The sequence below is a fragment of the Arachis duranensis genome, chromosome 6, assembly GCF_000817695.3.
Source record: "Arachis duranensis cultivar V14167 chromosome 6, aradu.V14167.gnm2.J7QH, whole genome shotgun sequence".
Taxonomy (NCBI): domain Eukaryota; kingdom Viridiplantae; phylum Streptophyta; class Magnoliopsida; order Fabales; family Fabaceae; genus Arachis; species Arachis duranensis.
This window is the reverse complement of record NC_029777.3, coordinates 93,296,772-93,310,232: the sequence shown is the minus strand read 5'-3', so window position 1 is coordinate 93,310,232 and position 13,461 is coordinate 93,296,772. Positions and strand designations below refer to the sequence as shown.

Here is a 13,461-nt window from a genome sequence, read left to right as displayed (position 1 = left end):
CTTTACATGTTCATTTGTTTCTGTCTTGAATTTCCACAAACATAAGTGCTACATCATAGAAAGTAACCTCTCCACTATTTATGCATATCTGATCATATCATGTTGATACATGCAACCAAGTAATTGTTAGGGTTAAGTTGCCCGAAGACTTGCAAGATGAGTATAGAAGACTTTGCAAGACACGGGATAGGATTATTATTATTATTATTATTATTATTATTATTAAAAATCATCAGATAATTTGATATAATTAACTAAATTGTTTAACATAACACACGTCAATATTTTTATTATTTTCGTATGCTGATGTCTTCATGTGAGTAACTATTTTATTTTTTATGTTTTAAACCATATTTATAAAAAGTATAAAACATAAGCTTCATAGCTCAACAAATTAATTACCATTTTAGATTTTCAACTTAAGAGCTAAACTAATGCAGGGTAAGGAGTTTGAGGTGGCAGATGATAGTCGAATAATATTAGAATTAACTTGAGTCATGTAACTAATTAATTAATTAACAACTCTGATCTCAAGTTTGATACAAAATTTCAGTCAATGTATTTATTCTAAATGTTGAGTGGGTCCTATTTTTATAACATGTTTTAAGAGGAACCTGTAGCATATATGTGCATCATTACACAAGTATAGCTATTTAGTGACCATTTGACACGTTCGTTATGATTCCACAACAACAGTGCAATCTCTTTGGACCGGAAGCTTCCAAAGTTAAAAGTGAAAGTGAATGCATAATTTTTCAAAGAGAAAGTTTTACCGGTAAGTACTTTTATTAAAATTTAACTAATATTTAATTATCAAAAAAAATAGATAATTTCATACTATTAAATATAATTTTATACCATTAAAAATATTAATGATAACTAATTAATAACTATAAATCACAAAATATACTGATATTCTAAGACTACTGTTTTCCGCAATGAAGCCGTGTTTGTGCATGCATCGTATTGGTATATAAACATACACACTAACTCATTGTATGTACAAGAGCCTCTTCTTTCAATTTGAGAACAAAACAATATATAAAATGGTGGCAAAATGTAGTAACTATGCTTTACTTATTACAGCAGTGGTGCTTTTGTTTTCTACCACAGGCTCTTATAGGATATTTCCACCAAAGCACCCAACCTCATTACCGTGGAGCCGCCTTCGTCTTCCTTCAATAATTCGGAAAGACAGTCAGAGTGGTTGGTGGGGTAGTCATCACGCCAATGGCTCAAACCGTTGCAAATGGAGGGGCATCAACTGCGACAATGCTGGAAGTGTTGTAGGGATTTACGGATGGGAATTGAATTACGAGTCCAAATTATTGCGGCTACAGGCCTTGAACTTCACGGCCTTCCCCAATTTGGTTTTTCTGAACCTATAGAATGGGACTTACAACAAGCATTTTTAAAAAAATTGGTACTCTCACAAAACTTTCTTATATATGTTGTTTTGTCGAATAATAGTTTTCATAATAAGGTGCATTCAACACTTTCAAACTTCACTCAACTTGAGTTCTTTTATGTTTTTTTCAATTCTCTTAGTAGCATCATTCTTTCTATTTTTGGTCTATTGAAAAATTTGATATATCTCAAGTTAGATTCAAATCAAATTAAAGGTCCCATATCACTACAAATACGGAATTTGAATAATCTTATATCATTGAATTTTTCATATAAGTTACTCAATGGTTCAATTCCTATTACCTTTGGACAATAAAAAAATTTGACATATCTCTACTTAGATTCAAATCAAATTGAAAGACATATACCAATAGAAATAGAAAATTTAAAACAATTACAAATATTAAATCTTTCATTATACATATAATTCTATCAATAAATGATTCCATTTTTTCAGAGTTTCAAAATTTGATCAACCTACACATTTTGTATCTTTCTCATAATATGATATCTGGTATTATACTACCTAAGATGTCTCAGCTCATGAATTTGGTCTCTTTTCATATTTTTAACAATCAATTTGGTGGAAACATACAATCAGAGATAAGAAATCTTGATTCCACCTATCTAATAACAAATTAGAATCATTGATCTCATCTTCGATACTAAACTGTTTCATGAGTTTTGTTATGTGAAAATATTTTTTCAAAAATCGGTTATATTGATAAACTTGACATGAGCTACAATTTTTTCAATGGTAGTGTACTCTTTTTGTCCATTAATGATAATTTTTATATTTCTTGAAGAGAATTTTCTTTATCAAGTTTGGATCTTAACTACAATAATCTTACAGGTACCTTACCTATAGAACTTACAACTATATCTCATATAAATTTGTCATTTAACTTTTTTGAGTGTTCACAAGGCTGCAAAGATTTTCATGTAAAATTATTAATTGGTAATATTCCAAAGTTTATCAACTCTTCCGTTCAAGTTCAAAAAATCAACAAACCAAGAAACCTAATTGTAATTGCTCTTCCCATCAGTTGTTGCTTCCTAATTATCATTTTTGTGGGCATATTATGTTATACTTGATGCACCAACAAAGTTAAATTTGAACAAACTTAAAAAAAGAATGGAGACTTGTTTTTCACATAAAACTATGATAGAAAAATTGCATTTAAAGACATTGAAGCAACACAAAATTTTGATATCAGATACTGCATAGGAACTAACGCTTATTGCAGTGTGTACAAAACCCAACTTTCAAGTGGCAAAATCGTTGCATTGAAAAAACTTCACCTAAGAGAGTCACAAAATCCATCTTTTGACAAGAGCTTCCATAATAAGGTTAAGATGTTATCACAAATTCGTCATAGAAATATTATCAAGCTTCATGGATTTTGTCTCTACAATCGATACATGTTTTTGGTATACAAATACATAAAAAGAAAAAGCTTATTTTATGCGTTAAGAATGGATGATGTAGTAACCAAGAGAGAAAGAAAAAAAAAGTAAAAAGGACGAGCACATGGGGGCACATGCCCCCACTTCAATATTCCTTGTCCCCCTTTCTGTCTTTTTTTTTTCATTTCTTCCCAAAAACAAAATTTAAAACCCTCTCTTCTTTTTCCTTTCCAATTACATTTCCTTATCTCTTTCTTATCTCTTCTTTTTGCAACTAATCACCCAATATCATCAAACTCACCTTCATAATCTTACTTCTTTTTTCTTCTCTACTCTATTTCTATTTATTCAAAATCTCATTTTTTCAAACTTCTAAATCATGAAATTTCAACTTAATGATTGGAGGAAGCATTCAACTTTTGAGTTCTAGTTATTATTGAGACTTCAAGATAATTCTGACTCAATAATTAGCTATATTTCCAATTTTTGTCATCTCTATATTAATGGATATGCATAAATCTGAATTAGAGTTATTAGGGTTAGAAAATTTGGGGCTTCTGTCAAATTGAGTAAGATTTTATTAATTGATAACATTGTTAGCTTACAAATATTATTAGTGTCATATTTCTTGAGTTGTAAAGTTATTAGAGATCAATTGGTAGCTCGGTAGCGTGCTCAGAGTTGCTTCCAATTCTTTAGAACCAAGTTGTGAGTGGATATTATGTCTATAATTATTTTTAAGTGTATTATTATCAACATTTAAATTGAATCGTTATTTTTAGAGTTTGAAGATATTTGATTATTGTGACTTTGAATTTTTGAAATAAATATTGACGCCGGGACGTCGCTTGGGTCACCAACCTTGGCGAGGTTAGCAACCCCACTATGGTGAAAATAGCCATAAACACACCTTGGTTGGTTAAGCGATGCACCTCTTACTCTCAAAGAGTCTAGAAAAAAATAAGCACACAACTTATTTCATATTCAAATCAACTTCAACTCTATTTCATAAATAAAAGGTACATGAGCTATTTATACTAGTGGGAGAAAAAAAGCCTTCATAATTTGGACTATGTGGGACTAATACATAACACAAAATTCACTATTCTAAACAATATGGTACTTGTATTTCCCTTATTGCAATTAACTAATATAATTAACCTACTAACTCTACTTGCTCCCGCATCATTCTCCCTGGGTTGGAAAGAACTCTTGCGTGAAAAGACTTGTGACAGCAGATGATCTCATTGATGAATCCACACCAAAAGATCTTATTGATGACTCCACACCAAAGACTCGCACTCACAAATCAGATAAATTTTACAAGATTCGTGGTAACAGACGATCTTATTGACGAATCTATACCAAAATATTCCATTAGCAAATCCACACCAAAAGATTCTATTAGCGAATCCACGCCAAAAATCTGCACCCACAAATCAAATAAAATTCTACTAAAGTAAGGTGAAGGCCGCAAGGACCGACCTTGCTCTGATACCAAACTGACGTCGGGACGTCGCATGGGTCACCAATCTTGGCGAGGTTAGCAACCCTACTATGGTAAAAATAGCCATAAACCCACCTTGGTTGGCTAAGCCAAGGATGCACCTCTTACTCTCAAAGAGCCTAGAGAAAAATAAGCATACAGCTTATTTCATATTCAAATCAACTTCAACTCTATTTCATAAATAAAAGCTACATGAGTTATTTATACTAGTGGAAGAAGAAAAATACTTCATAGCTTGGACGATGTGGGACTAATACAAAACACAAAGTTCACTATTCTAAACAATATGGGACTTGCATTCCCTTATTGCAATTAACTAATATAATTAACTTACTAACTCTACTTGCTCTCGCGTCAAATATTGATTTGTGAAAAACTCAAAATTTTATAAAAATACACACGAGATGATATTTATATATTTTGTAAAGCATACATATTTTTTTACTTGACTTTATTAAACTTTGATTAAATTTTAGTATGCATTCTTATATATATTTGATTTATTATGAAATTTATTAATATGTTATAAGTATTAGAAATTGTTATAAGTGATTTGGTTTGGATTGGTTTGGGAGACTCTGACTAGAAAATCGTAGTTAACAACGGTTATAACATTAACTTAGATGCCTCTAACTCAGACCTCAGCTAGCTGAAGCGTTGCTAGCCCAACGTGTAGGCCACATGTTGGATCTGTTATACCGTACAAACACACTAGAGGGAAGAACTACCCTTAGAAATGGATCTGTCCTAAGTGTGTAATATTTGATTTGATTTGGCTTCTGGAATGAGAACTCCCATTTCAGTTCATCTGCTTAACTATTTATCTATTTGTTTACATAATTAATTAATATAAATTTCTCATCTCTCAAAAAGAAATATAACTTTTAAGGTAAATTTTGTATTGTTTCGTGTGGGTTATAGATATAATGTTTGCTCTATAAGTTGCAAAACTCACCCTATTATATTCCCATATTTTTCAGATACAAGTGTCATTCCAGGTTCCATTCCACCCATCCCACAGTAGATCTTATTTATTTTAGTGAGTCCTTCTTCTTTTCAAGTGGTATGTGATATGTAATGGAACCTTCATGCAAAAATCTAGAGTTTGTCAATGCTCCATATGTCACAAGCAGGGTCCTCATATGGGATATGTTATTTTGGTTCTCGAACTGTTTAGATAGTAATTATGACTTGGTTATGTAAAATGTATGAATTTAACTATATACTTTAGTTATCAACTTAATATATATGATGCGACTTTTAACATGTTGGGTTATGGATATGATTGGAATATGTTGTTGTTGTTGTCCTTGAAAATGAATGTTTACTATTGATAAAGAAAGATAATATACATTTTGGTAAGATTCTAGGAATAGGAGAGATTCTGTCTGTTTTTCTAAAAATTTGGTCGTTTGGCTTACTAAGGGACTTGTCCCTTGAACATCAGTCATAGCTTGGTTCGGGCCATGATAAAGTGATATCAGAGCCTTAGGTTTTTCTGTGTAATATGGAGCAAGTGTCCTTTAGAAAGATCACAATTGTACAAATAAAATCCAGTCCATTTTTACAAAGTGTGATGTTACTAGAGGCCTATGGGAAGTTGTCATTAATCCTTTGTTCTCATAATTCTTTCTATCTGTCCTATTATCTTTGAACCTAATATACATATGTCGTTTATGATTTAATCGCCTTACTTACTCAATAGGTGGAAGATGCCACCTATGAAAAGATGTAGTGGAGCTGTCTGTACTCCTGATACTGCTAAATCCAATAGGACAGTTCTTTTTCACTTAGAGCTCTTTGACGAAGACCAATGAGCCAAATGATAGCTGATAGGTGCGGAGGAGAGATACCTCGCGAGAGAGTTCAAGAGAACCCCACAATAGGAGAGGCTTAAGTGGACTTAGCAGCTGAATTAAGGGGAATGAATCAAATCCTTAATGGGTATTATTGGTCCTAACAAATCAAAATAGGGACAAAGTGGGACTTCCTAATGTGCCAAATCCTCAGTCTCATAGAGTTCACCAATTGTTTGGGGATCAAGAGCCACTAATTAAGAAGTATTTGAAGTTAAATTTCTCCACTTTCAATGGAAATTCATTGGATGAATATCCATAATAATATCTAGAGGATGCAAAGAAAGCTATTCGGGCTCTCAAGTGCATCAAGAAATGGGCTGTTAAGTTAGTATCCTACAACTTGCATGGTTCAACAAGATATTGGTATGAATCTCTTCTTGAGAGCAAATAAGCAATTGGACTTCCTTCTCCTTCTTGGGAAGAGTTCACTGAAGAGTTTTTTGCTCAGTTTTATCCAGCTAACAAGCAAGCAGAGGATGCAATTGCCTTTGAAAAATTAAGACAAGAGAATATAACAATGACCAAGTATGCTAAGAAGTTTACTAGACTTTCTAAGAGTGCTCCATACTTGGTAAATTCAGAAGAGATGAAAGTTTGTCGGTTCGTTCGTGGGTTGGCAGAACATATGTTCACTACTCTTATGCCTGAAGTCAGCCGCATATTTTTTAAGGACGTCCTAAACTCTGCTTATGGAGTTGAAGCTAGAATAGTTTTGCGGAATTTTAGAATGTCCACACTGCACTGGGTCGTACCAAGTAATACCTTAGGTGAGTGAGGGTCGAATCCCACGAGGATTGATAGACTGAGCAACTATGGTCGAATGACTCACTTAGTCAGGCTATCAGAAAGTTGTGTTTTGAGGGTTATGAAACGCATTAAACAGGAATTCAAAAAGTAAGAAAGCAAATAATAAAAGTGAGGTGAAATCTATAGGAGAAAGTAGTTAAGGTTTCAGAGTTGTTTATTCATCCGGATTAAGTTTTCTTACCAACTATTCTAATCATGCAAGATTCATTTCATGGAAAACTGTAATTGACTAAACCCTAATGTCTTAGTGATTTAGTCTCCTCTAACCCAAATCAACCGCCAATATCTTGGTCATTTAATGTAGATTAGAGGGTTAAGTTCAATTCTAGTTTATGGCCATAGAAACTCTAATTATCCAAAGCTAAGAGGATTATATATCATGTATCCCGATTAGTTCAAGTAATTAACAATTTAGGAGGAATTTGCTTTCAAGCTGTTGTTCAAGCGAGATAACTCTGTCGAGAATCACAAGAACACATGTAGAATAAGGGTTATACTGTCGTTCTACCCAGATTCATAAGATGAAGATCAAAAGCAATCATTGAAACTGAATCAATAGATTAATTAAAATAGAAAAGAAATAGTCTTAATCCATAGAAATAAATAGAGCTCCTAACCTTAATCGAGGAGGTCTAGTAACTCATGACATACAGAGAAAACAAGGGTTCCGAAAAGTAAAACGTGCGGAAGTGAGAAGATTCCCATGAGGGGTGAATCTTTTCCCTTTTATATCTAACCTAATTTGATTTGAAAAGAAAGTAAAATAATAAAACTCAAAGCTAAAAGATTTTGTTTGTAAATAAAAATTATAAAAATAAAATATAAGATAACAACTAAGAGCTAAATCCACTAAAGATGCTCCTTTGATGAGATTTAACTTCGGATTGCCTGGCGCTAAATACCAGCTGGGTGTTTAGCACCCAAAGAGGGCAGAAACTCTTCTGAGTTCACTGGTTGCTAGCGCTAATTGCTAATTGGGCGTTTAGCGCCCAATGGGGGCAGCTTTGAAACTTCTCTTTTTTGTTTAAAACTCTACCAAATTGATCTGAATTTTACCTGAAATGAATAAAATACTAAAACAACTCAAAGTAGCATCAAAGGAGGATTTTAACACTAAAATATGATTAAACTCATTAAATTCTAACTAAATTCAACTAGAAAATAAGCAGAAAATGGGTATAAGATGCTCATGCATCAAATAGTGGAGAAAAATGCTTATAAGGATGTTGGTAAGAAGACCAAGATGAAGAGACAATTTTCTAGTGGATCCAGTTCAGGAGGATTTTAGTCTCATCATGGTAAGACTAATCAGCAAGGTTATTCGAGTTATCGAGCTCGTCCTCAAATATCCTTCGGTGGGGTTGCTTTTTCTGGATCTATTTCCATGAGTGTTTCGAGTCAAAGACCTTTTGTTGGGGGCACCTTTCAATATAGTGCACAAGATTCTAATCAGACAAGTCTAACTAAATTTTACTGCCAACAGTGTGAGATTTACTATTCCGATATATGCAAGGTTCTGAGAATTGAACCGGTCATCGAACCGCTTTAGATACTGGTTCACTGGTTCATAGGTTCAACCGGTTCGACCGTGGTTGAACCGAAAAAATCGTTTTATAATAAAATAATAAATAAAATATAAATAAATACATTAAAATATAATTATAGTCTAATGTAAACTTTAAAATATTATTCAAATTAAAAGTACTACATACATAAACTATAATCTCATTCAAATACAAATTCAAAAGTCAAATAACAAAACAACCAAACATAAAATGGCAACATCTTCAGATGCAACCTGGAGATCATCACTAGAAATTACTGCTTCTATACCAGCTAATGGCAAGGTCATAAGCTCCTCGATACCTGCACAAATAACATGAGTTAACATTCAAAGGGAAAAGCAACATTGCATAGAAAAGCATGCAAAATGGCATGAAAAGAAACAAGGGTTCTACAAAAGAATGGATGGAAAAAAATTGAAAATGAAAATTTCACCAGCAAACAAAAAGGATGTACAGGAGGAAATAGTAAATCCCAGATACAAAAAAAGATTAATAAAAAAGAATTCACTGTTCCTGGAATATAAGATAACACAATCTTCTGTAAAATAGGGTAACCCTTACTTGGCTATATCCTTGAATTTATTAACAAGAAACAGCTTTGCTGCATCACACAATGGTTGGACTGTTTCTTGCTGAAGTATTGGTCAATGTACTACTATACATAAAATTTAATAACTGCATAAGAGCACCTTTTTCTGTAACAAGAAGAAAGAAACATGGAATTTGTAAAAAAAAAATTATTTGGGGGTACGCTCAATAAATAGGTACTATAAAGCTTTTATGTTTTATACCAAAGGCATTAATTTTCAGGGTGACATGTCTTTGTTCTGACTGCTTCGTCTCACTTGAAAAAAGCTGCAACACGTAAACAAATAGCTCTAAGCAGTTGAAAATATATTTAGCAAAATTAATCAGGACAAAAGAAAATCTACCTCGTAGAAATAGGGACTTTTAGCAGCCAAGATAGGGGAACTGATATGTAATGTTTTAACTCTCACAGAACAAAGTTTCAGTCTGCATCATCAGCTTCATCACCTACATTAGCAAAAACCAGAATTAAAAAAAATTGTAAATCAGTGCAGAACCAACAACTTCATTATTAAGTAGAACATATCTATTATCTAGTCAATAGGTAACTGTTATACTCTTTGTAAAACACTAATTTCTAGTTCCAGTTATACTCTTGTTTATATCAAACAATACATTTATATTGATTAATGTTCCACATTTCCAATTCCTATAAACACAATTTTAAACATACCACTAATGGATAAACTAGACACCATAGCAAGTCATCAACTGAAAGCAGATATATGGGAAGGAACTAACATATGGAAAGCCGAGGAAACCCTTGGGAACCATCCAAATGGCCCATTACATCTTTCAACCTGTAACAACCTAACACTTGTTATGCATGATTTCACAGATCAGTATATCATAGTTCATCAGTTCACACTTCAGCGACTTCAGTTCACAAAATCAAATAACTATTCAATCATACTCATCAGGGAGACAGAGACATGCAACAGTTATTCAATCAAATAATCATATCTAAAAAAAAATTACCTGGAAGCTCGAAGACACCTTCAACAGAGCATGCAATAGGGAGACAAAGACACCGAGTGACCAAGCAGTGGTAGAGTACCTTCGAAGGAACGAGGCTGCTGCGCAATGGAGGTGGCTGTTCGAAGGAACAACGGCGGCGGCACGAGGCGGTGGCTGGACGGAGGTGAGGGACGACTGGACGACAAGCTTGATGAGTCACAGAAGCCCTGTCGTGTGAGAGTCTGAGAGAGGCGTTCTCACTTCTGGAAGCTGGAAGCTCGACGAGATTGGGAATTTAGGATTGAATTAGGGATTTAGGGCTAAGCAGAGGTTGAAACGGCAACGTTTGGCTGCCCAGCCAAAAAACCGGCCGGGTCACGGTTCGGTTCGACCGACCGGTTATCGGCCGGTTAATCGGTTCAATTCCGGTTTTTAGAATTTCCGGTTTTGCTTTTTGCCCGAGTCATTTTTATGTGCGGTTTGCGGTTCAATCGGTTCGACCGGCCGGTCCGAACCGGTTTTCAGAACCTTGGATATATGTTTCAAGGCCACTGGAACATATTTTGGTTGTGGTCAATCTGGTTATTTTAGGAGAGATTGTCCAAATCCTAGAGGAGGTTTCGTTTCAGGTATTACATGTCCTACAACACTGATTGCAAGAGTTTATACCAGTTCAGAATTCCACAAAATATATCCGTTGTTAGTATAGTCCATACCGATAGTCAATCCTTGAATCAAATTAAAATATGGTTTTGTTACATGCACAAACTCCAATGAAAAGTAACCGAAGTATTTAAACATCAGGTCATCTCACAAGGAATTGTAATGAAGTGAATAATTATTGGCTATGAAGGAACAAGGGGGTTTGATTGATAAAGGGGCAAGAAGTTAAATGGGCAAGAATTTAAGACAAGAAAAGTAAATTTAGCAAGTAAAGGAAACAAGGAATAAAGAGAGACATCCTTGGCAAGATTTGAGAATATAGGCTTTCTATCCTAGTCAAACAATGATCAATTCATCCTATTTAGTCAACTCCAACAAATGGAAGAAGGTATCATGTCATCTTCACATAGGGAGAATGTCAAACAAGACTAATCAATCATATCACAATAATAAACAAGAATTTATCTTATTACGTCATCCCCAACGATGGAGGAATGTATCATGTTATCCTTGTACTCGAAGAAAGTCTAATAAGACTAGCTAATCTTAATCCAAAAGTCTTAGTCAACTTACTAATTGAATTAGCAAAAAAACTAATGTCAATAGAAACAATATTAGCTAACAATTCTAGATCACCAACATAGGTTTGGGTTTTCATGACTCAAGATAGTCTAATTACTCTTTCCAAGCCAAGAATGCTCAAAATCTACTCTAACATCCTACCAAGCATTTTGTCAAACACTTGGAAGCAGGGGCGAAGCTCGAACCTCTTTTAAGAGGGGGCTAACATGAAAAATACAACTAAATAGAGAACAAAAAATAAAATTAGGGAGGGACCAAATTATAAAATTAGAAGACTTTATATGTAAAATTTATTTATTTGGGAGGGCCATTGCCCTCTTTATATGTACTAAGCTTCGCCCCTGCTTGGAAGGCATAAAAGGAAAGCATAATAAATTACAAAGAATAATAAAATTTACCAACTACCAATTGCAAGAAAAGTAAAACTCACAACTCAAATCATCAATAAAAAGAACATCAAACATCAATTGCATTAATAGAAAATCCAAATCCAACAAGTGTTCATCAATCCTAAACAAAGAGTAATGAAAAGGGAAATTAACAATAGAGAACAAGAGATTTACATCATTAGAGCATGAAAATGTAGAAGAAACAAGATGAAAGCAAAGAATTAAACATGGATCTATGATGCAAATAACCTAGGAACCCTAATTCTAGAGAGAAGAGGGAGCTTCTCTCTCTAGAAAATAAGCTACATGATGCAAAAGCTCTAAACAATTGCTCCTCCTTTGCCCAAGCTTGAATTCTACATGAAATAGCATCAGAAATGAGTTGGATTGGGCCTAAAATGCTTCAGAAATCGCTTGCCACGAGTTGCTTTTAATGAGTCACGTGCAGCAACCGATGTGGACGCGTCATGCGCGTACGCATCCCTAGGCACCAAGCAACTATAACAAATTTTATATCATTTTGAAGCCCCAGATGTTAACTTTCCAACGCAATTAAAATCGTCTCATTTGGATCTCTGTAGCTCAAGTCATGGTCAATTGAGTGCGAAGAGGTCAGGGTTGACAGCTTTTACGGTTCCTTCATTTCTTCATGAGTTCTCCCACTTTGCATGCTTTTCCTTCATTCCTTCAATCCAATATTTGCCTTCTAAATCTGAAATCACTTAACAAATATATCAAGGCATCAAATGGAATTAAAGTGAATTAAATTTAGCTATATTAAGGCCTAAAAAGCATGTTTTCACACTTAAGCACGAATTTATAGAGGATTACAAAACCATGCTATTTCATTGAATAAATGTGAAAAAAGTTGATAAAATCCCCCAAAATAAGCACAAGATAAACCACAAAATTGGAGTTTATCAAACCTCCCCACATTTAAACTAAGCATGTCCTCATGCTAAACTCAAGAAAGAAGTAAAAGGTATCAACATTTATTCAATGTAAATGATGAGCGGATATTTTATACGCTTTTTGGGGGTAATTTCATGTAGATTTTAGTATATTTTAATTGGTTTTAGTAGAATATTATTAGTTTTTAGGCAAAAATCATATTTCTGGACTTTACTATGAGTTTGTATGTTTTTCTGTGATTTCAGGTATTTTCTGGCTGAAATTGAGGGAGCTGAGCAAAAATCTGAGTTAGGCTGAAAAAGGACTGCTGATGCTGTTGGATCCGGACCTCCCTGCACTCGGAATGGATTTTTTGGAGCTACAGGAGTCCAATTGGCACGCTCTTAACGGCGTTGGAAAGTAGACATCCAGAGCTTTCCAGCAATATATAATAGTCCATACTTTGCGCGAATATAGACGACGTAACTTGGCGTTGAACGCCAAGTACATGCTGCTGTCTGGAGTTAAACGCCAGAAAAACGTCATGATCCGGAGTTGAACGCCCAAAACACGTCATAACTTGGAGTTCAACTCCAAGAAAGGCCTCAACTCGTGGATAGCTTTAGTCTCAGCCCCAGCACACACCAAGTGGGCCCCAGAAGTGGATTTCTGCACCAATTATCTTAGTTTACTCACATTCTGTAAACCTAGGTTACTAGTTTACTATTTAAACAACTTTTAGAGACTTATCTTGTACCTCATGACATTTTCAGATCTGAATTACATACTTTTTGACGGCATGAGTCTCTAAACTCCATTGTTGGGGGTGAGGAGCTCTG

At 34.2% G+C, this 13,461-nt stretch overlaps 1 pseudogene; it reads left to right on the top strand.

Annotated features, from left to right (window-relative positions):
- Positions 1 to 1,046: 1,046 nt before the first annotated feature.
- The window catches only part of LOC127748510 (MDIS1-interacting receptor like kinase 2-like), a 48,685-nt pseudogene continuing 36,270 nt past the window's right edge, over positions 1,047 to 13,461 (top strand).